This window comes from Aquarana catesbeiana, linkage group LG06 (assembly GCF_042186555.1).
Source record: "Aquarana catesbeiana isolate 2022-GZ linkage group LG06, ASM4218655v1, whole genome shotgun sequence".
Taxonomy (NCBI): Eukaryota; Metazoa; Chordata; class Amphibia; order Anura; family Ranidae; genus Aquarana; species Aquarana catesbeiana.
This window is the reverse complement of record NC_133329.1, coordinates 334,557,420-334,579,777: the sequence shown is the minus strand read 5'-3', so window position 1 is coordinate 334,579,777 and position 22,358 is coordinate 334,557,420. Positions and strand designations below refer to the sequence as shown.

At 44.4% G+C, this 22,358-nt stretch overlaps 1 protein-coding gene across 2 annotated transcripts in view; it reads right to left on the bottom strand.

Annotated features, from left to right (window-relative positions):
• The window catches only part of WIPF1 (WAS/WASL interacting protein family member 1), a 110,263-nt gene extending 88,163 nt beyond the window's left edge, over nucleotides 1-22,100 (bottom strand). The window contains exon 1 of one of the 2 annotated variants that reach the window (XM_073633861.1): nucleotides 21,961-22,100. The gene's annotated coding sequence lies outside the window, so the exon portion shown is untranslated. The remainder of the gene's footprint in view (nucleotides 1-21,960) is intronic. The other variant, XM_073633862.1, reaches the window with a different exon arrangement.
• Between the last annotated feature and the right edge of the window lie 258 nt (nucleotides 22,101-22,358).

Genomic DNA, 22,358 nt, shown 5'->3' with positions numbered 1-22,358 from the left:
ATGTGAAAGGGGGTCTGTGATGTGAGGGGCGTCTGTGATTGCAAGGGGGCTGTGATGTGAGGAAGCTATGAAAGGGGGTTGTGATGTGAGGAAGGGGGAGCTATGATATGAGGGGGGTCTGTGATTGCAAAGGAGGCTGTGATGTGAGGAAGGGGGGAGCTATGATGTGAGGGGGGTTTGTGATTGCAAAGGGGGCTGTGATGTTGGGGGGCTGTGATATAAGGAGGGAGACTCTGAAAGGGGGGTCTGTGATGTGAGGGGGGCCTGTGATGTGAGGGGGGTCTGTGATCTGAGGGGGGGTCTTTGATGTGAGGGGGGTCTGTGATCTGAGGGGGGGTCTGTGATGTGAGGGGGGTCTGTGATATGAGGGGGGGTCTGTGATGTGAGGGGGGGTCTGTAATGTGAGGGGTGTCTGTGATGTGAAAGGGGGGTCTGTGATCTGAGGGGGGGTCTTTGATGTGAGGGGGGTCTGTGATCTGAGGGGGGGTCTGTGATGTGAGGGGGGTCTGTGATGAGGGGGGGGTCTGTGATGTGAGGGGGGGTCTGTGATGTGAGGGGGGTCTGTGATGTGAGGGGGGTCTGTGATGAGGGGGGGTCTGTGATGTGAGGGGGGTCTGTGATGTGAGGGGGGGTCTGTGATGTGAGGGGGGGGTCTGTGATGTGAGAGGGGTCTGTGATGAGGGGGGGTCTGTGATATGAGGGGGGGTCTGTGATGTGAGGGGGGTCTGTGATGTGAGGGGGGTCTGTGATGTGAGGGGGGTCTGTGATATGAGGGGGGTCTGTGATGTGAGGGGGGGTCTGTGATGTGAGGGGGGTCTGTGATGTGAGGGGGGTCTGTGATGTGAGGGGGGTCTGTGATGTGAGGGGGGTCTGTGATGTGAGGGGGGTCTGTGATGTGAAAGGGGATTGTGATGTGAAAAAGGGGACTAAGAACACTGATGTAAAAGGGGGGGCTGTAATGTGAAGGACCTGAGTTACAGAACAAAAATGAGATGCGGACCCCTGCAGAAAGAACATATTACTGACCGGATCTCTCCATGAATTTTAATTCAGTTCCCCTGAACTACACAATGCACACCAAGATTCAAGGTAGAATATCTCCTGTATTTAGATCATATTTACTGATCCTGGAGTTCAGCTTTAAATACTAAAACAGCAGCAATCAAAACAAGTAGACTTACAGCTGCCCAAGAAAAGCAGCTGTCAATTCCCGCACAGCTGTCTGTTGACTTGTGGACTGTGACTGGTAATAGAATGATGTGCTGTGTTCTGCTACACCCTCCAGCAGCTGTCTCTGCCTCCTTCTACAGCGGGAGCCCTCGAGCCCAGAATGCAAAGCCTGTTGAATGCACACTGCCCAATACAACAGGAATACAGATTCCAATCTGCGGATTTATCATCTTGGCATCAAAATGAACATTTTACATGACATTATATGAAATCCCTTGCCCAGAAATAAGTTCCTTCTCTGCAGAATAACTAAATGAATGTGCTTTGTATAGCATAGCACTAATACCATACCTGGCATATGTGGAGTGTTTAATAGACAACATGCAAGTGGACATTGGTAAAAGTGCGGGGACAGGGAAGGGGGTGGTACATCATAGTGCACTTCTCTTTCTCTGCTTTGCATCCTGAGATTCCCAGTCTGTTGACTTTCTGGGGCGCATGCCCTTTGTTTCTCTTGGATTTAGGGATGTCCACATTCAGGGCTCTTGCAAGGATTTTTGTCTACATAGTCAAAGGTGCATTTTGCTATTTTGGCTATTTTGGATTTTACCGCCCTCCCCCCATCCTGGCACCCTAAGGCGGCTGCTTAAGCCACCTTATGGTAGCGCCGGTCCAGTCCAATCCAGCCAGGGTAAAACCTTGCCTTTGTGCAGGAGCTTCCTGCAATAAAGACTGGTCATGGTTATTCTCCCTTTGTGCAGGGTGACTGGTATTGTATCCGCCCCTCTGTCATTTTTTGCAGGCAGCCTGCTGTAAGCGGACCCGCTTGGTCCCTACCACAGCTCTGCACTCTGCACAGGCTGTACAGCACAGGGATGATATCACTGCTACTTGTACATGGTAATACCTGGGTTTGAAATGCCATTGGGTGCACACAAACCAATCCACAACTCTGCCCCCAGCTACATCACTGACCTACACTCATATTTTAGTGTCAGGACCACAGATATCAGGGTGCCGTGACGTGGCTCTGTGGCTCTCGCATGCGTTTGCAAATGCATGAGGACTAAACCCATGTTTTTAACGCATACTGTTAGACAGGTCAATTTGGTTGTCTGCGAGCTGGTGGTAAGTAGGCTTTGGTTTTTTCCTGGGCATTCCCCAGACTTTGCTGTTACATGTTTTAGCCTTCCAATGGCGCTTACTGCGATAGCCAGCTATAAATGAGGGAGGTGGCAAGCTTTTGTTTCCACATGTGTTTGTATTGGTCCAGCAGCGCACCAACACCTTTGCAGCCATTGTGCAATTTGCTGGGTGCTCAGTGTGCTCCTGTACCTTTAAGAAGGGGTGGGCTCCCCTTCAGACCACCTGCCCTCCACCTATCCATCAGAATGCATGTGCTTCCACTGTGGGGCCACTCATATTTTAGTGTTAGGACCACAGATACCAGGGTACCATGACGTGGCTCTGTGGCTCACACATGCGTTTGCAAATGCGTGCGGACTAAACCCCTGTTTTTAACGCATACTGTCAGACAAGTCAATTTGGTTGTCTGCGAGCTGGTGGTAAGTAGGCCTTGGTTTTTTCCTGGGAATTCCCCAGACTTTGTTGTTACATCACTGACCTAGTCTCAAAATAGCAACCTAATCATTCTCTTCGTTCTTCTCAAGACCTCCTGCTCTCTAGCTCACTCATCACCTCCTCCCATGCTCGTCTCCAGGACTTTTCCAGAGCCTCTCCAAGCTTATGGAATTCCTTACTCCAATCTGTCCGTCTATCTCCTACTCTATTAGCTTTTAGAAGATCCCTGAAAACCCTCCTCTTCAGAGAAGCCTATGTTACCCACACCTAACAACTTTTATTTCATTTTGTCCATCTTATCATCCCCCACAGCTACTGCCCTTTTGTTCCACTTGACCCTCCCTTCTAGATTGTAAGCTCTAACGAGCAGGGCCCTTTGATCCCTTCTGTATTGAATTGTATTGTAATGTAAATATACTGTCTTCCCCGATGCGCTGTGCAAACTGTTGGCGCTATATAAATCCTGTATAATAATAATAATTTCTATCCTCTGTGGCTACTGAAGAATATATTAAAATAAATGATATACAATATTTGGTGCCTGAAGTTAAGCTTTAAGGATTACGTAAAAACAAAAACTCTATAATCAAATATGCTGCTATTTATGTCCAATACCACTAAACCACAATGCAATGGGGTATGCTTTCCAACAGCCCATAGTTCCCAGGATTCCCTTGGGTTTAAAAAGTTCTAAGGAATAGCACTTTGTGAGATTACTGCATGGTACAAGTACAGCCATATGATATGGGTGTTTATATATTGTAGGGCTTTTGTATGAAAACTATGCTAGAAAATGTAATGTTGCCAACATAAAACTATTAAAACAATTGAAAAGCACGGAGGCCTAGTGGTTAGCACTTGTCTAAGACTGGCCATACACAGTGCAAATTTATTTCCTGCAATCACAGGTTTCCCCCATTAACATAGACAATGCTGACAGGGGAACGGGGGAAGCCGTCCCCGCCAAGAGAACACAGTGATTATTGCTAGCGGCTATGATAAGCCGCTCACGACAATCGCAAGAGAATCCGACAGGCTGGTTGTACCTAAGTTGGGTACATATAGCCTGCCCATTAATGGTCTCAATCTCAGTCGAGATTCAAACTTTGTATGGCCGGCCTTACAGTGCTGGGGTCTCAAGTTCAAATCCTAACCAGGACACTGCCTTAATGGAGTTTGCATGTTGTGCTTGTGGGGGTTTCCATCCACGCTCCAAAGACATGCAGGTAGGTTAATTGGCTCCTGTCTAAACTAGCTACAGTATTTGTGATATAGGGACCCTAAATTGTAAGCTCCTTGGTACAGGAACTAATGTGAATGTGTACTATATAAAGTGCAGTGTAAATTGTTGGTGCTATATCAATTCCATATAATAAAGAAAATAATATTAACTTCCAACTGTCATGCCTACAGTCCATGGTTTGACATGGATAAGCCCCATTATTGTTTGCGCAGAATACTTGGTTATCTCTTTGTCTGTACTGCCACACACAGACTCTATAAAGTGCATCCTGCAATATAAAATATAGCAATAGATTAAATATTGATTAATAGACTATAAACTACGGGGCTCAGTCTGATGTTAGCTGAGACTCATCTATCAAAGTGTCAGTAACAAGAGCTGTTGTTTTTACCCGTAGTCAGCATGCATATCCAAACTCTCAGACTCCAGTGCTCATAGTACAGACTTTTTGATACAAGAAACAACATTTGATATGCTGCTGGATATTGGTTCCAGCTCAGTAAATGAAAGCCATTCCAGTTAATCATACAGTTTGGGAACTGTGTAACCCTTCACAAGTTAAAGGCTAACTTTACCACTCCCATAGCACTGCTTTCTAAGATGTGAGTTCAAATTCTAAGTTGCATATCTAAATAGTTTCACACACAGGACCACACAAGTAGGTCCAAAGGTGACCTTCTAGCAGGCCCCCGAAAAAACCTTTGAATTGAAAGCTAGGTCCAATAAAAACTGACACATTGGTTTTGGATGGACACCAGAGGGTTGAATCATCCAACAGTGTTTTAAAGCATCCAGGGACACTTTGATCACAGTATGTTAGTTTTCGGTGTTATTTTTTTCCACACAGAGCTTGTAGCGCTGGAAACAAATAAAAATCCTGTCCTGTACCCTAACTGGCCCTATTGTCTAAACCAGGGGCCTCCAAACTTTTCAGTTCGAGGGCCACATTGTATATTGAACACATACTCATGTGTCAAAAAAAAAACAACTTATAAATAAATCCGCAGCAGCGAAATAAAATAAAATTTGCCAAGTTGCTGGTGGCGGGGCTGGATGGTGAACCTGTATCCTCCTCCTGCAGCTAAATTCTGTAGCCTCATGCAGCAGATTAAAGTGATATTAAAGTCAGTAAAAAAAAACAAAAACAAACATGTCATACTGATGGCTCGTACACACGATCCGAAAATCGGACGAAAAAATACCGTTTTCAACGCGATTGGACGATAATCAGATCGTTAGTACAGAGCTTTCGAGAGCCGATCATGACAACTCATCCGATATTATTCGACCGGACAAGTACGAAAATTTTCATCCTACGACACCAGATCGTACGATTTTCATTCAGTCAGTACAATTGTCATCCGAAAATACATTACAACACATGACATCACTTCCGTTTTTTTTTTTTTTCTGTTGTACGAGAATTTTCGTGATTTTAGTAACCTATTCAATTTCTACTTGCGACTATTAAGCAACAAAAGTGGTACGATCTGTCGTACGATATTCGGATCATGTATACGGGCCATTACCGGTTCTGTTCAGTGGTTTTGCACAGAGCAGCCCTGATCCTCCTCTTCTCAAGTGTCCCCCCCCCCCGCTGGAGCTTCTGGCCCCTTCTGGCCCCTCCCTTATGGATTTAATTGCATAGTTACACTGGTCCAGTTTGGCCCAATGCTGCATATGCCATACCTGTGGGATCTCTGTGGAAGGAATCACTGAAGTAGAGGCCACTATTATAGTGATCGATGTTGTCTTTTGGATCCCATGGCATCACCTTTCCACCTTTCCACCTTGGCCAAAGATTACATTCATTGAGAAAAATAAAAGGTGTTCTGTGAAGAGACAAGACCTGGAAGACAGCAGCAATAACTGTAGTAGTGATGTTTACTGCAGTAATTCTCCACTTCCACAGTAGTTTCACTAGTATGGCATATGTATACTTACATTGGTCCAAGCTGGACCAATGTAACTGTGCAATAAAATTCATACCAGGTATTCAACTTCAAAGATTAATTCCAGTTATGGCAATTTTTAAAATGATAAAAAGCTTGAACCAACGTAAGTATGTACGTGCCATACCTATGGGATCCCCCTAGAACATGGTTTCTCAACTAGGGTTCCTCCAAAGGTTGTTAGGGGTTCCTTGAGCAAGGAGCAATTTCTGCCTCTCTGATAGGTTACCACTGACACCATTGATCTTTAATTCTTCCCAATGACCGCAAGTGTAAGGGTCAATCTTCTAACTGACCATCACACTAATGTATCATGAGTTGTAGCTATAGTCATTTTTAGCAGGGGTTCCCTGAGACTGGAAAGTTATTTTAAGGGTTCCCTGTGTTGAAAAGGTTGAGAAAGGCTGCCCTAGAAGCTGGAAATCACAGCAGTAGGCTCTGCTACTCCAGTGATCTCCACTAGCTTCCAAGTCCCATGCCAAGCGTATGCCTTGCATTGTAAACACAGGAGGTTGATTGCTCTGCATGGGTAGTATTCAGGAAACATTTTTGCATTCACTCAATGAATGCAAGGCATTCTATGATTGGACTAGGTTGACATAATCTATACCTTGTCTAATCAGAGAACACTTGCATTGATTGAGAAAATGAAAATTATTCTCCGAATGACGCCTGTGCAGAATAGGCAACCTCCTGTTTCCAGAAAGCAGAAGTACAGCTGCCTGGAAAGGGATCCGGAAGCCAGTTAAGCACTGCGCAAACTGTTGGCGCTATATGAATTCTGTATAATGGTAATAATAAAAATAGTTGAATCACTGTAGTAACGTTGCTTACTACAGTGATTTCCAGAGGGATCCCACAGGTATCACACATACATCTCTATCTTGGTCCAAAGATTGCCATACCTGGAATTGAACCTTAAAGCGGAACTAAAACCATCGATTTAACAGTTTACAAAAACTGTTACATTCCCAACACGTCCTGGGAATGTGACTGTCACATTGGTTGTGCTCACAACCAAAGTGTCAAACCATTAAATGGCTGATGTAATAACTGATCACATGTGCAGCATCATGGCAGTTGAAAATCGGACAGAGGATGTGATGGCAGCTTCCTTGGCTGAAAACGATAGGACAGTTTAGTTCCATTTTAAGTTTTGTATAATGGACTTAGCATAGGAGATCTGCAATACCTCGGAATATTAAGGACTATAGGTCAAACTAAAAAAGAGATAATTGAAGAGTAAAGATGGACAGAGGGGTTTTATTGCAAAAACGGGACAGTTGCTTAAAAAGTGGGATTGGGATACTTTAGAGAACATTTAGAAATACTGCTATACAGCAGAATAAATGCTACAGTATAGTAGACTGACTGGCAGGAGTTCACCATAGGAAATGCAATCTAAGCAATATACGAGAGCAGTAAGGATATTTCCTGCTAACAGAGACGAGCACCAAAGCTCTGAGTAAGGACATCCTATTTCGCAACGGCCTCAGCAAGCAAGTTTGAAGATACTTTGCATTTGAAGCTGCATATGAAAGGACATAAAACAGCTTTCAGCTCAGATACCTCACATGACTCTACAAAGAAAACATTAGAAAACCACTTGTCCACCACAGAGGTCACTGTGAACACACTGTCTTGGGAGGCAGAACTGTCAAGCTTTGTTCATGGGAGAACACCAACAAAAACAAAGTGAATATAGAAACAAAAAGGTAATATAAACATAAAAATATGGAAAATTGGTACTGAAAAGTTTATCATTTATTTTTAGTAACATCTTCAGATGCATCGAAAGACCAGCTAATATTACTAACATGTTTCTTTCAAACTATAGCTACAGTGGAACTACTAGTTTCACCATGATCTAAAGCTAACCACAAACGTTACAATCTGATTGTACAGATTGCCTCTGAACACCTGTTCTCTAAATAAATGGGGGGGGGGTGGGGGGTGTTGGTGTCACGATTAGAGGTCAACCGATATATCGGCCGATATTTGGCATTTTGTAAAATATAATCAGCATCGGCCGATTGTACTGATAAAAAAAGGCCGATTTAACCCATTTAAAGACTAATCTTATTGCTTAACAAGTAAAAATCCTGTATTTTCTGCGAGAAAATCACTTAGAACCCCCAAACATTATATATATATATATATATATATATATATATATATATATATATATATATATATATATATATATATATATATATATATTAGCAGAGACCCTAGGCAATAAAATAGTGGTTGTTACAATATTTTATGTCACACGGCAATTTTTTTGGAAAAAATACACTAGTGAATTAAAAAAAAAACTAAAACAGTAAAGTTAGCCCATTTTTTTTTCGTCCAAAAGTTTTACCTGTTTTTGTGTATTTAATATTTAAGATATAGTTTTTTTTAAAAATCTAAATTATACATACAAGTGAACTGATTGGAGGTTTGTTTTGTTTAATAAATGTTTAAATGTAAGAAATTTTCTGTATCACTTATTATGGCTGCTTTCACACTGGACAGGCGGGCAGGTGGAGCGGGCATGCGTTGACGGTAAAATGCTGCTAGTTTTAGCGGCGCTTTACCGTCATTTTAGCGGCGCTATTCGGCTGCTATAACCCTGCGAGCGGCCGACGAAGGGGTTAAATGCTCCCGTGTAGCACCGCTGCCGAAGTACATTGCAGGCGGTGCCCATTCATTTCAATGGGCAGGAGTGGTGGAGGAGCGGTATACACCGCTCCAAAGATGCTGCTTGCAGGACTTTTTTTTAACATCCTGCCAGCGCATCGCCTGATATCACACTGAGACTGCAGGGGAGCCGTTTTACAGGCACTTTACAGGCGCTATTTTTACCCAAAAGCGCCTAAAAACGCCCCAGTGTGAAAGGGGTCTAACTGTTAGATTTTATGAGATGAAGGGAAAGAAAAAAAAAAATCGATCTAACATATCGGCCCAAAAAAATCGGCACCATATATCGGCCATCGACCGCCACGATTTCTAAATATCGTCATCGGCCAGAGAAAAACACATATCGGTCGACCTCTAGTCACGATCTACTCTCGTTCAGTCAGACAGTGCCCTGTATTCACTTTAAAAATACAAAACGTTCTAAGAATGGCGGCGGTGCTGAGCGAGCGACCTCCTGTGTTCTATGCACTTCCACAAAGATCGGCCAGGTATGGCACATACAAATTTACAGGTCCAGGCTAGACCTACAGCATGTAACTACTGTATGAAACAATTGCCATACCCAAACTTCAAAGATGAATTACGCACCATGGACTCATTTGTTAGTGTCATCTGCAGCCTTGGAACATGCCTGGTTGCCACATTTTATATCCCCATTACATGAGCCGCCCCCCACATGTAAATAAAGTTTTACAATTATTGATGTCACCACCTAGCTAGAGTAAGCGGTCACACCACAGGTACAATAAACGTTTACTGGAGTGATTTACTTACAGAATGCAGATGCGGTTGGTGTTCACCTCTTCTTTCTGATGCTCTGTGTTGTAGGTGAGTCCTTAGCATCCTAACCTAGGCTCATGCATATGGTCATAAATATCCTCATACAGTGTAATGCGGTCTTATTTTCTATGCCAGGAGTGAAAGGTGCGGCGTACAGCCAGTAGAAATCATTGGCAGGCAGCAGCTGTACATACCTATATAAATATATATATATATATATATATATATATATATATATATATATATAAGCAAAAAAGTTCCAAAGAAATAGGCTCTTTCCAGCTTAAGCAGCGCTCAAAAAAAAACCCCACATAAATAAAGTTCAAAAAAATGCATACGAGCAACCAGCACTCTAAAAAATTGTGACAGTCCAGGTGTTGAGTAATTTCTCATAAGACAGTTCACATCATTGCGGAAATGTTCCGCCATCACCACACCTTGTGATTCCACTCCCTATAGGAATTGCACTCACCAGACTGCTAATTATCAATTGACTTAGTGAATCAATCCAGCTTTATCTCAGCAAATAAACATCAGCGTTCGATTTCAATAACGATCAAATCGACAGAGATATGGCGTCCTGATCCTGAACATTCCAGACTGAACACACCCGCAATCCTCTTATTCCACTCAAGCATATAGAAGGAAAAGGAATCCTCATAGTGTGAAACTGCAAACTTTTAGACCCCTTTCACACTGGGGCGGATTGCAGGCGTTATTGCGCTAAAAATAGCGCCTGCAAACCGCCCCAAAACAGCCTCCGCTGTTTGTTCAGCGTGAAAGCCCGAGGGCTTTCACACTGAAGCGGTGCGCTGGCAGGAGAAGAAAAAATCTCCTGTCAGCCGCATCTTTGGAGCGGTGAAGGAGCGGTGTATTCACCGCTCCTAAACCGCTCCTGCCCATTGAAATCAATGGGACAGCGCAGCTATACCGCGGTAATACCGCGGCTATAGCCGCGCTATACGAGGGGTTTTAACCCTTTTTCGGCCGCCAGCGGGGGGTTAAAACCGCACCGCTAGCGGCCGAATACCGCGGTAAAACAGCGCTAAATATAGCGCTGTTTTACCGCCGACGCCCCCTACCGCCCCAGTGTGAAAGGGGCCTTATAGTCCCAAAAAACACCCGACCCTTAAGCTATCGCACCTACACAAAGATATACTGAAAACAGCATTCAGGTAAAATATACACTGCTGGTGAAAGCAGTTCCGATAATCTCACCACCTCAGAAAGAAACAGATCGTTCGTGGTGGTTCCCGGGAGAGATTCAGAACAAATCCCCAGTGCAGCAAGCCGTGTGGTCTCCCCTAGATGCGTTTCAACATTCTGTCTTTGTCAATAGGCGGGCCGCTGCTTAGTATGATTTACTTCTTATCTTGAGCGCTGGCTAAGTGACCCTGTTTGCTGTTTGCTTTTACTTCTTATATATATATATATATATATATATATATATATATATATACACACACACACACTATATTATATCACTATATTACCAAAAGTATTGGGACTCCTGCCTTTACACGCATCCAGGAGTGAAAGGTGCTCCGTACAGCCAGTAGAAATGATTGGCAGGCAGCAGCTGTACATAACTATATATATATATATATATATATATATATATATATATATATACACACATACACACACACTATACTATATTACCAAAAGTATTGGGACGCCTTTACACGCAAACGAACGTTAACGGCATCCCAGTCTTAGTCCGTAGGGTTCCATTTTGAGTTGGCCCACCCCTTGCAGCTATAACAGCTTCAGCTCTTCTGGGAAGGCTGTCCACAAGGTTTAGGAGTGTCTATGGGAATGTTTCACCATTCTTCCAGAAGCGCATTTGTGAGGTCAGGCACTGATGTTGGACGAGAAGACCTGGCTTGCAGTCCCATTTGTAATTCATCCAAAAGCAGTGGCGGTGCGTCCATTAAGGGCGCAGCCTCTCTTGTCACGCCACCCCCCTATATGACTAATAAATAGATTCATGCATTGCATGAATCTATCCATGGCTGTCACTGCCAGCCCCTATTCAAGCGCCCGGCCCCTTTTCGGACACCGGGCGCCTGAATTACAGCGGCGGGGATGTTTTTTTGAAGCACCTGATTACAGCCATAGGCTCTAATAGGCTTTAAAAAAGGTGGACTCGGGGCGCAGAGCATTGCGCTCGCAGCCCACCCAGGTGTGTTAGAAAAGCAAATAAATATTGAGCCGCCTCTCCGCCGATCAGGTCTAATACCCGTCACCTGATTGGCTGAAGGCAGAGGCGATCCTATTGGACGCCTAGCAGAACAGAAGAAGAGACGCAGGGAAGCATGGAGGACAGCATTAGGACCCGCTGCTCGTCCCACACAGCTCACCGCCATCACCCGCTGCCTGACCTGCCACCAAGATGGGGTAAGTGCCAGTCAGACAGGGGGGCTCACCGTGGCTGTATATGATGGGGCACAGTGGCTGCATATCATGGGCACAGTGGCTACATATCATGGGGCACAGTGGCTGCATATGATGGGCACAGTGGCTGCATATGATGGGCACTGCACAGTGAGACTGCATTTGATGGGCACAGTGGCTGCAATTGATGTTTTTTTCTGTATTTTTCAGAATTGTTCAGCTTGTTTGCGCCTCCCCCCAAAAAAATTTTGAACACCAGCCACATCTATTCCAAACGTGTTCTATCGGGTTGGGGTCAGGACTCTGTGCAGGTCAGTCAAGTTCCTCCACCCCAAACTCGCTCATCCATGTCTTTATGGACCTGCACTGGTCCAAATCATTTGGTGGGGGGATTATGGTGTGGGGTTGTTTTTCAGGGGTTGGGCTTGGCCCCTTAGTTCCAGTGAAGGGAACTCTTAAGGCGTCAGCATACCAAGACATTTTGGTCAATTTCAGGCTCCCAATGTTGTGGGAACAGTTTGGGGATGGCCCCTTCCTGTTCCAAACATGACTCCACACCAGTGCACAAAGCAAGGTCCATAAAGACATGAATGAGCGAGTTTGGGGTAGAGTAACTTGACTGCCCTGCACAGAGTCCTGACCTCAACCCAATAGAACACCTTTGGAATGAATTAGAGCGGAGACTGTGAGCCAGGCCTTCACGTCCAAGTTAATGTGCGTGTAACGGCAGGTGTCCCAATACTTTTGGTAATGTAGTGGATATAAACAAGTCCACACTTGTGATTTATTAAAAAACAAAAAAATATATATTTGCATATAAAATAGTTGCATAATGTTCCACAACAGTTTCGGGCTATAATGCTCACACCCTTCTTCAGGTAGGAACAAACATACAATAACAATTCCTTTGCATCCATTTATTTGGAGACATTTTATACCAGGAACCAATTAGATATTAATTATACAATTAAGTAAAGCAAGAAACCTGAATTAATTAATTCTAATTCCTAGAGTGATGGTTAAACGAGATGCAATCACCTTTCAACATCTTAGGCTGGATTCACACTTATGCATTTTTAGTGCTTTTTGCATTTTGCAGATTTGCACTACAGAACGTGTTCCATAGGAAACCATATTAAATGGACTGTAGTGAAAATCTGCAAAATGCAAAAAGCACTAGAAATGCATAGGTGTGAATCCAGCCTTACAGAGAATATTCTGGTAATTAACCTATTACCAAGAAAGATATACAGTATCTCACTAAAGTGAGTACACCCCTCACATTTTTGTAAATATTTTATTATATCTTTTCATGTGACAACATTAAAAAATGACACTTTGCTACAATGTAAAGTAGTGAGAGTTCAGCTTGTATAACAGTGTAAATTTGCTGCCCCCTCAAAATAACTCAACACACAGCCATTAATGTCTAAGGCGCTGGCAACAAAAGTGAGTACACCCCTAAGTGAAAATGTCAAATTGGGCTCAATTAGCCATTTTCTCTCCCCGGTGTCAGGTGTGAATGGGGAGCAAATTTGGTGTTATTGCTCTCACTCTTTCATACTGGTCACTGGAAGTTCAACATGGCACCTCATGGCAAAGAACTCTCTGAGGATCTGAAAAAAGAATTGTTGCTCTACCTAAAGATGGCTTAGGCTATAAGAAGATTGTCAAGACCCTGAAACTGAGCTGCAGCACAGTGGCCAAGGCCATACAGCGGTTAAACAGGACATGTTCCACTCAGAACTCAGAACAGGCCTCGCCATGGTCAACCAAAGAAGTTGAGTGCACATGCTCAGCATCATATCCGGAGTTTGTCTTTGGGAAATAGACGTACGAGTGCTGCCAGCATTGCTACAGAGGTTGAAGGGGTAGGAGGGTAAGCCTGTCAGTGCTCAGACCATACGCTGCACATTGCATCAAATTGGTCTGCATGGCTGTCGTCCCAGAAGGAAGCCTCTTCTACAGATGATGCGCAAGAAAGCCTGCAAACAGTTTGCTGAAGACAAGCAGACTAAGGACATGGATTACTGGAACCATGTCCTGTGGTCTGATGAGACCAAGATAAACTTATTTGGTTCAGATAGTGTCAAGCGTGTGTGGTGGTAACCAGGTGAGGAGTACAAAAAGCTACAGTTCATTGAGGGAACCATGAATGCCAATATGTGCTGTGACATACTGAAGCAGAGCATGATCCCATCCCTTCGGAGACTGGGCTGCAGGGCAGTATTCCAACATGATAATGACCCCAAACACACCTCCAAGACGACCACTGCCTTGCTAAAGAAGCTGAGGGTAAAGGTGATGGACTGGCCAAGCATGTCTCCAGACCTAAACCCTATTGAGCATCTGTGGGGCATCCTCAAATGGAAGGTGGAGGAACGCAAGGTCTCTAACATCCACCAGCTCCGTGATGTCTTCATGGAGGAATGGAAGAGGACTCCAGTGGCAACCTGTGAAGCTCTGGTGAACTCCATGCCCAAGAGGGTTAAGGCAGTGCTGGAAAATAATGGTGGCCACACAAAATATTGATACTTTGGGCCCAATTTGGACATTTTCACTTAGGGGTGTACTCACTTTTGTTGCCAGCGGTTTAGACATTAATGGATGTGTGTTGAGTTATTTTGAGGGGACAGCAAATTTACACTGTTATACAAGCTGTACACTCACTACTTTACATTGTAGCAAAGTGTCATTTCTTCAGTGTTGTCACATGAAAAGATATAATAAAATATTTACAAAAATGTGGAATACTGTATATACCATTATTAAATACTTAAAGTACATGTACTTAGAAGCAAGATGTATAACTACAAATTGTATAAAATAATTTTACATCCACAGATACCCTGTATGTCTTACAAAATATATACAAACGTCCATTCTTAATTTTTTATCTTTTAATAAAAGAAATTACACCTCTGTCAGAAAAAAATCTTCCAAGGAAATCCTCTCAGAAGACCTTCTCTGAATTAAAGGAGGTCAATTCATGTAAACATTCCAAACTGCTACACCCCCCCCCAAAATGTATGAGCATTATGTGATAGAAATCCCTCCCCCCCCAAAAAATGTGAGTACCAATCTGCATGCTTACTCTCTAAGCACAAATTCCCCCTCTTCCTGGTACATATCTGCTCCCCTGCTGAAATCCCCCCAGCACAAATGCCCCCCCCCCCCAAAAAAAATTACTCCTTTTAGCACAAATGCTCTATCCTTCAATCCCCTCAAATTGCATGCCCCCCCCACTTTAAATCCCCCCTCTTATTACAAATCCCCCCCCATCTCCCACCTAGCTCAAATGTCCAACCCCCCCAAAAAAATTTCCAGTCTTCCTGCAACCCCCCCGCCCCCATTACTCCCCCCTCCCCCCCCAAGAAAAAAATTTCCCCTCCTTCTCTACCATATCACCTCTTCTAGCACAACCCCCCCCCCAAATCACAACTACTAGCACCCCCTCATGGCCCCTCCCAACACAAATCCCCTCCCCATCTCCTTGTGGTGCCCCCTCCCCCCACCTGATATCTCCTGCCCACCCCTTGTCCCGGCCCTGATTACAGGAAGAGATGCAGATCAAAATCAGAGTTCAGGCCTCTGGGTTGTAATGTATCGGGATGATGTATCCACCAAACTTGCAATTTTTGTAAATTTAGTTCCCAATTCCCTCCTGGTCTATGTTGGGGAACTGCATTGATAACCATATACCTAAGCTGTGTGACTATATGTCCCATTTCCACGAAGAGTCTAGCAAGTGGTACAGTAGTTTTGTCAATCTATCTCGTATTGAGTTTTTGTGCCTGGCAATCCGATCTTTTACTTTTTGTGTTGTTTCCCCCACATATAGGAGGCCACATGGGCAAAGGGTTGCCACCTCATCCCTTACATTAATTACACAGGTTCTGTGGCTGATTACTGGTGCTTAATTGCATTAAAATAGCCCCAGAACCTGTGTAATTCATATGTGTTTGAGTTTAAATGATCTAATTATATATACCACATACGATGATCGGCAAGTATAATAGGCCTTAATGTCTATATTTGTACCTCCATGTGGGTGTGTGAAATGCTTTCCTTTCATCATTGAGCTGCATTGTATGCAATTCAAACATGGATATGATCTGTTGTTAGGTGGCCCATAAAAGGTTAAAGTCTTTACTTTCTGACAGAACTGATCTGATAAGTCTGCTGTGTATAGTTCTACCCTTACGATTTGAATATCTTATATGTGGGGGAAACAACACAAAAAGTAAAAGATCGGATTGCCAGGCACAAATACTCAATATAAAATAAATTGACAAAACTACCAACTTGCTAGATAGACACTTTGTGGAAATGGGACACACGGTCTCATATTAGGTATATGGTTATCGATGCAATTCCCCAAAATAGACCTGGAGGGAATCGGGAACAACATTTTCAAAAGTTGGAAGTTCGGTGAATACATCGTCTCGATATATTACAACCCAGAGGCCTGAACTGTGATTTGGATCTGCATCTCTTCCTGTAATGAACTGACCCCCTTAAATTAAGAGAAGGTCTTCTGAGAGGATTTCCTTGGAAGATTTTTTCTGACAGAGGTGTCATTTCTTTTATTAAAAGATAAAAAATTAAGAATGGACTCTTGTATATATTTTGTAAGCCATATCTGCGCATGTAAAATAATTGTATTGTATACTGTATATATCTTCGTGGTAATAGGTTAATACCGGAATATTCTCTGTAAGATGTTAGAAGGTGATTGCATCTCGTTTAACCATCACTCTACGAATTTGGATTAATGAATTCAGGTTTCTTGCTTTACTTAATTGTATAATTAAAATATAATTGGTTCCTGGTATAAAATGTCTCCATATAAATGGATGTAAAGGAATTGTTATTGTATGTTTGTTCCTATCTGAAGGGAGGAAGGGTGTGAGCATTATAGCCCGAAGCTGTTGTGGAACATTATGCAACTATTTTGTATGTAAATATATTTATTCCTTTTCAATAAATCAATAAATAAAAGTGCAGCAATGCCTGGACTTGTTTTTATATATGGCCATTGGGAGGGACCGATTGCATGCACCGGAAGAGCACCATAGTGCTGTTTACCTCACCTGTGGATCTATATATATATATATATATATATATATATATATATATATATATACAGTATCTCACAAAAGTGAGTCACATTTTTGTAAACCTTTTATTATATCTTTTCATGATGAAGAAATGACACTTTGTTACAATGTAAAGTAGTGAGTGTACAGCTTGTATAATAGTGTAAATTTGTTCTCCCCTCAAAATAATTGGGCCCAAAGTATCAATATTTTGTGTGGCCACCATTATTTTCTAGCATTGCCTTAACCCTCTTTGGCATGGAGTTCACCAGAGCTTCACATGTTGCCACTGGAGTCCTCTTCCACTCCTCCATGAAGACATCGTGAAACTGGTGGATGTTAGAGACCTTGCTCTCCTCCACCTTCCGTTTGAGGATGCCCCACAGATGCTCAATAGGGTTTAGGTCTGGAGACATGCTTGGCCAGTCCATCATCTTTACCCTCAGCTTCTTTAGCAAGGCAGTGGTTGTCTTGGAGGTGTGTTTGGGGTCGTTATCATGTTGGAATACTGCCCTGCGGCCCAGTCCCTGAAGGGAGGGGATCATGCTCTGCTTCAGTATGTCACAGTACATGTTGGCAATTATGGTTCCCTCAATGAACTGTAGCTCCCCAGTGCTGGCAGCACTCATGCAGCCCCAGACCATGACACTCCCTCCACCATGCTTCACTGTAGGCAACACACACTTGTCTTTTTACTCCTCACCTGGTTCTAGGCTTCAAGCATGGTTTAGGAGATATCCCCTGTATCTGCATGTGCCAACGTCATCGGCACATGCACACTACAGCAATGGCACGTACGTGGCGTTTGCTTCAGTGAGTGTGCCGTTACCGGTGGCTCCAACGCGCATGCGTGGGAGTGACGTCATCGCGGCTCTTTCCAATCACAGCGCCAGAGCTGTGATACCCGGAACTAACTCCGGGGAGAGATGTTGCCGGCCGGTGCTGTGTACAGGCACCGCAGGGGGGGCTTCCATCTCAGGTGAGTATTACATAATGAGCTAGTATGCTATGTGCTCTGTGGTGAGCAGAGACCCCCTTACATCAGAGTTCCCCTTTGCACCAGAGTCCACAGCATTCCCCCTTAAATCAGGGTTCTCAGAACACCACTTTACATGAGATCCCCCCTTAAATAAGGGTTCCCCTTTACATTAGAGTCCACAGAGCTCCCCCTTACAGTAAGTGGAAATTCTGCAGACTCTAGGGCAGTGATGGCGAACCTTGGCACCCCAGATGTTTTGGAACTACATTTCCCATGATGCTCAACTATACTGCAGAGTGCATGAGCATCATGGGAAATGTAGTTCCAAAACATCTGGGGTGCCAAGGTTCACCATCACTGCTCTAGGGGGACCTCTGTATGGACTCTGATGTAAGGGGACCTCTGTGTGTATTCTAATGTAAGGGGACCTCTGTGCAGACTCTCATGTAAGGGGACCTCTGTGTGGACTCTGATATAAGGGGGCTCTGTGTGGACTCTGATGTAAGGGGACCTCTGTGCGGACTCTCATGTAAGGGGGCTCTGATGTAAGGGGGGTCTGTGTGGACTCTGATGTAAGGGGGCTCTGTGCAGACTCTGATGTAAGGGGGCTCTGATGTAAGGGGGGTCTGTGTGGACTCTGATGTAAGGGGGCTCTGATGTAAGGGGGCTCTGATGTAAGGGGGCTCTGTTCGGACTCTGATGTAAGGGGGCTCTTATGTAAGGGGGTCTATGTGGACTCTGATGTAAGGGGGCAGGAGGAGCTGGAGATCTGCACAGTGAGCAGAGAGTAAAAGGGGCACTGTGATTACAGAGAAAAGGGGGGGGGGGGTAATTGCAGGGCACTGTAATATAAAGTGGCCTGTCTGTAAAGGGGCACTGTAATCATTACAGTGCCACTTTACAGTGCCATCCCCATTATATCAAAGTGTCCCCTGCACATTACAGTGTGGAGGACACCGATACCAGCCACCCCCGCGAATGCCTACCGAACCCCCCAACCCCCCCCCCCCCCCCGATTCCTGGAAAAAAAATTGGCTGCTCAGTCTTAAATGCCAGGGCCTATTTTTTGTCCCGGTCCGGGCCTGCTCTGTGCCCCGAGCCCACCCTATTTTGAAGCCTAAACACCCCCGTCATCCTGAAAGGGGCCAGCACATGGATAGGGAGGGCGGTGGATAGGGGAGATGGCGCCCATGCGCCCACAATGGACGGGCCGCCCCAGTCCCAGTTTTAGTCTGTAGGGTTCAATATTGAGTTGGCCCACCCTTTGCATCTATAACAGCTTCAACTCTTCTGGTAAGGCTGTCCACAAGGTTTAGGAGGTCCATAAAGACATGGATGAGTGAGTTTGGGGTGGAGGAACTTGACTGGCCTACACAAAGTCCTGACCTCAACCTGAGAGAACACCTTTGGGATGATTTAGAGCTGAGACTGCGAGCCAGGCCTTCTCTTCCAACATCAGTGCCTGACCTCACAAATGCGCTTCTGGAAGAATGGTCAAACATTCCCATAGACACACTTCTAAACCTTGTGGACAGCCTTCCCAGAAGAGTGGAAGCTGTTATAGCTGTAAAGGGTGGGCCAACTCAATACTGAACCCTATGGACTAAGACTGGGATGGATGCCAATAAAGTTCATGTGTGTGTAAAGGCAGGTGTCCCAATACTTTTGGTAATATAGTGTGTATATATATATATATATATATATATATATATATATATATACATACAACCACTGTCTGCCATTGATTTATACAGGCTGACTGGCGGTGACTGTACATTGCACCTGTCATTACTGGCAGAGAATATATGTCTGTATTGTATGCTATGTGCCCATAGGTACCCATGTGCATGAAGCCTTCCAATGCAGGACTATTGATACTTGTACCTTGTACACTGTACTTGATGATGTCAGAGCTGCGACGGAGCATCTTAGAGAAGAGCCTTTGGGGGGACCAGTTGCATAGAAGGAGGAGGATTTAGGTAATTAAAGTCGTGCTTTTTTCCTGAACATTTTTTTCCAAAACATGAGCATTTAAAGCAGAGCTCCACCCAAAAGGGAAAGTTTTGCTTTAAGGACTTGTTCCCCGCTCCTCTTGAAGAATTGGCACTTTTTTTTGTTTGAGGAGCGAGGGGGGGGGGGGGGGGACAGGTACCTGATTCTGACAGGTATCCGCTTTCCACTTCCATTCCGAACGATGCGGCGCTGGGAAAAAGAAGTTTCCAGACAGGTCCCAGAAGACTGCATCCACCATTCACGATGCGTAGTACGACTCACGCCAGGGGAGCCGGGTGCCCATAGTGAAGATGCTGGCGCCGGGGGGAGAAGACAGCGAGTGAGTCCAACTGGGGTGAACACACCGCTGGATCGTGGGACAGGTGAGTCGCTTTTTTTAAAAGTCAGCAGCTACAGTTTTTGTAGCTGCTGACTTTTTTCCCCAAGGTGACTGGAACACCTTAAGTATTGCAGTGCAGGGAAACCAAAGGTATTTGTGACATTAACAATAACCTTTTTCAACAAATATAATCCATCTACATCCACTATTTAAAGTGATTGTTTAGGATCGTTTTTTTTGTTTTTTTAAAAATAACAAACATATCATACTTACCTCCACTGTGCAGCTCGTTTTGCACAGAGTGGCCCCGATCCTTGTTTTCTGGGGTCCCCCGGCGGCTCTCACGGCTCCTCCCCACATCAGATAATCCCCTAGGAGAAGCACTCTCCCGAGGGGGTTGCCTTGTGGGCGCTCTCCCGAGTCCAGCGTTTGCGGCCACAGACACGAATGCCGGACTCGGCCCCGCCCCCCGTCATTGGATTTGATTGACAGAAGCGGGAGCCAATGGCTGCGCTGCTATCATTCTATCCAATCAAGAGCTGGGACCCCGTGGAAAGAGGGACAGCACATCCGCACCAAAGAGATGAAGGGGCTCAGGTAAGTAAAACAGGGGGGCTGGGGGACCGGTGACTGCCAGGTGTTTTTTCACCTTAATGCATAGGATGCATTAAGGTGAAAAAACATGAGGGTTTACAACCCTTTTAATGACCCAGTAATTTGTTTTTTTTTTTTTTTTGTGAAATCTTTTCTTACTTTGTTTTCTACCGCCTTATAACGTCCTCCATAAGTTTCTGAACCTTTTCTCTCCCCCTCACTTCCGCTTGTTTGGAATGAGTAGTACATGTTAGTTACGGTCATGTGCTCTACTCCATCCATACTACAAATCCCATAGTCACCGTCCATCTCAAGAGCAAGTAAGAGAGGGTGGCCATGTTCCTACATATAACCCATATGTAAAACGCTGTGCAAATTGACGGCGCAATATAAGTACCTGTAATATATAAATGAATAAAATACAGTGGGACTATGGAGAACAAATAGCCACTTTCTAACATGAAGATGGATCACAGTAACAAAAAAATAAATAAAAAGAAATTATTGGTGTGGAGATCTGGAGGAGGCTGAGAGCAATAGAGCGCACTTTTGTGAGTTAGGAGTATTATATACATTTTTAAAGGATGATAAGCTGCAATATATAACATTTATGTTTTTGGCTTTAGATACACCCCTAACCCTGAATAAGCATTCAGCAAAGGACAGAATATCAGGGTCAAAAAGCAAGGCAGCCAGGCAACTAGAATTTTTGTTTAGTAGATCAGCAATCCTTACACATTTCAGTACAGGTTCTCTTTGCTATGCCACTGCAACACTGTCAGATCTAATCCCATCTACAGTACAGTAGTAGGTGATCTGTCACTCTGCCAACACACTGAGCGACTGGCATCCACTGCCAGCACTACAAACTGAAGGGGTTAAACGTCTCCACCGGATGCAGATCAATACTGAAGATCGATCTATAAATATAACATTCCGGCAAGTGCAGATGGAGGACAGGGGGGGAGAGAGGGGAGAATACCGGCACTACCAGCGGAGCCGGTCCCGGCTTCTCCCCCAGTATTGTCCCCGCAGATGTACAGATGACATGGCAGAGGTGACAGCCGCATCCCCAAAGCCACACCCATCCAGCACTGCACACCAGGGACCCCTGGGGGCCACACACTCACTGCCTTGTTGTCACTTACTGGCACTGCGGAAGGTGCTGCTGAGGACTTCTCCCAGATGTGGCTCTCTGATTGTCCCGGCAGCGATGTCTTGTTTTCCAGACTTCTCTCTGAGTTCAGAAGAAAAAAAAATCTGACTTCCCCTCAGTCCGGAAACATTGAAGTGATGCAACAGTTCCCACATGTGGCTGCTGCTGATCTGACTGCTCTGTACAATGTACTGCTATTATATGTATACAACTGCCACTGTGCAATGTACTGCTATTATATGTATACAACTGCCACTGAACAATGTACTGCTATTATATGTATACAACTGCCACTGAACAATGTACAGCTATTATATGTATACAACTGCCACTGTGCAATGTACAGCTATTATATGTATACAACTGCCACTGTACAATATACTGTTATTA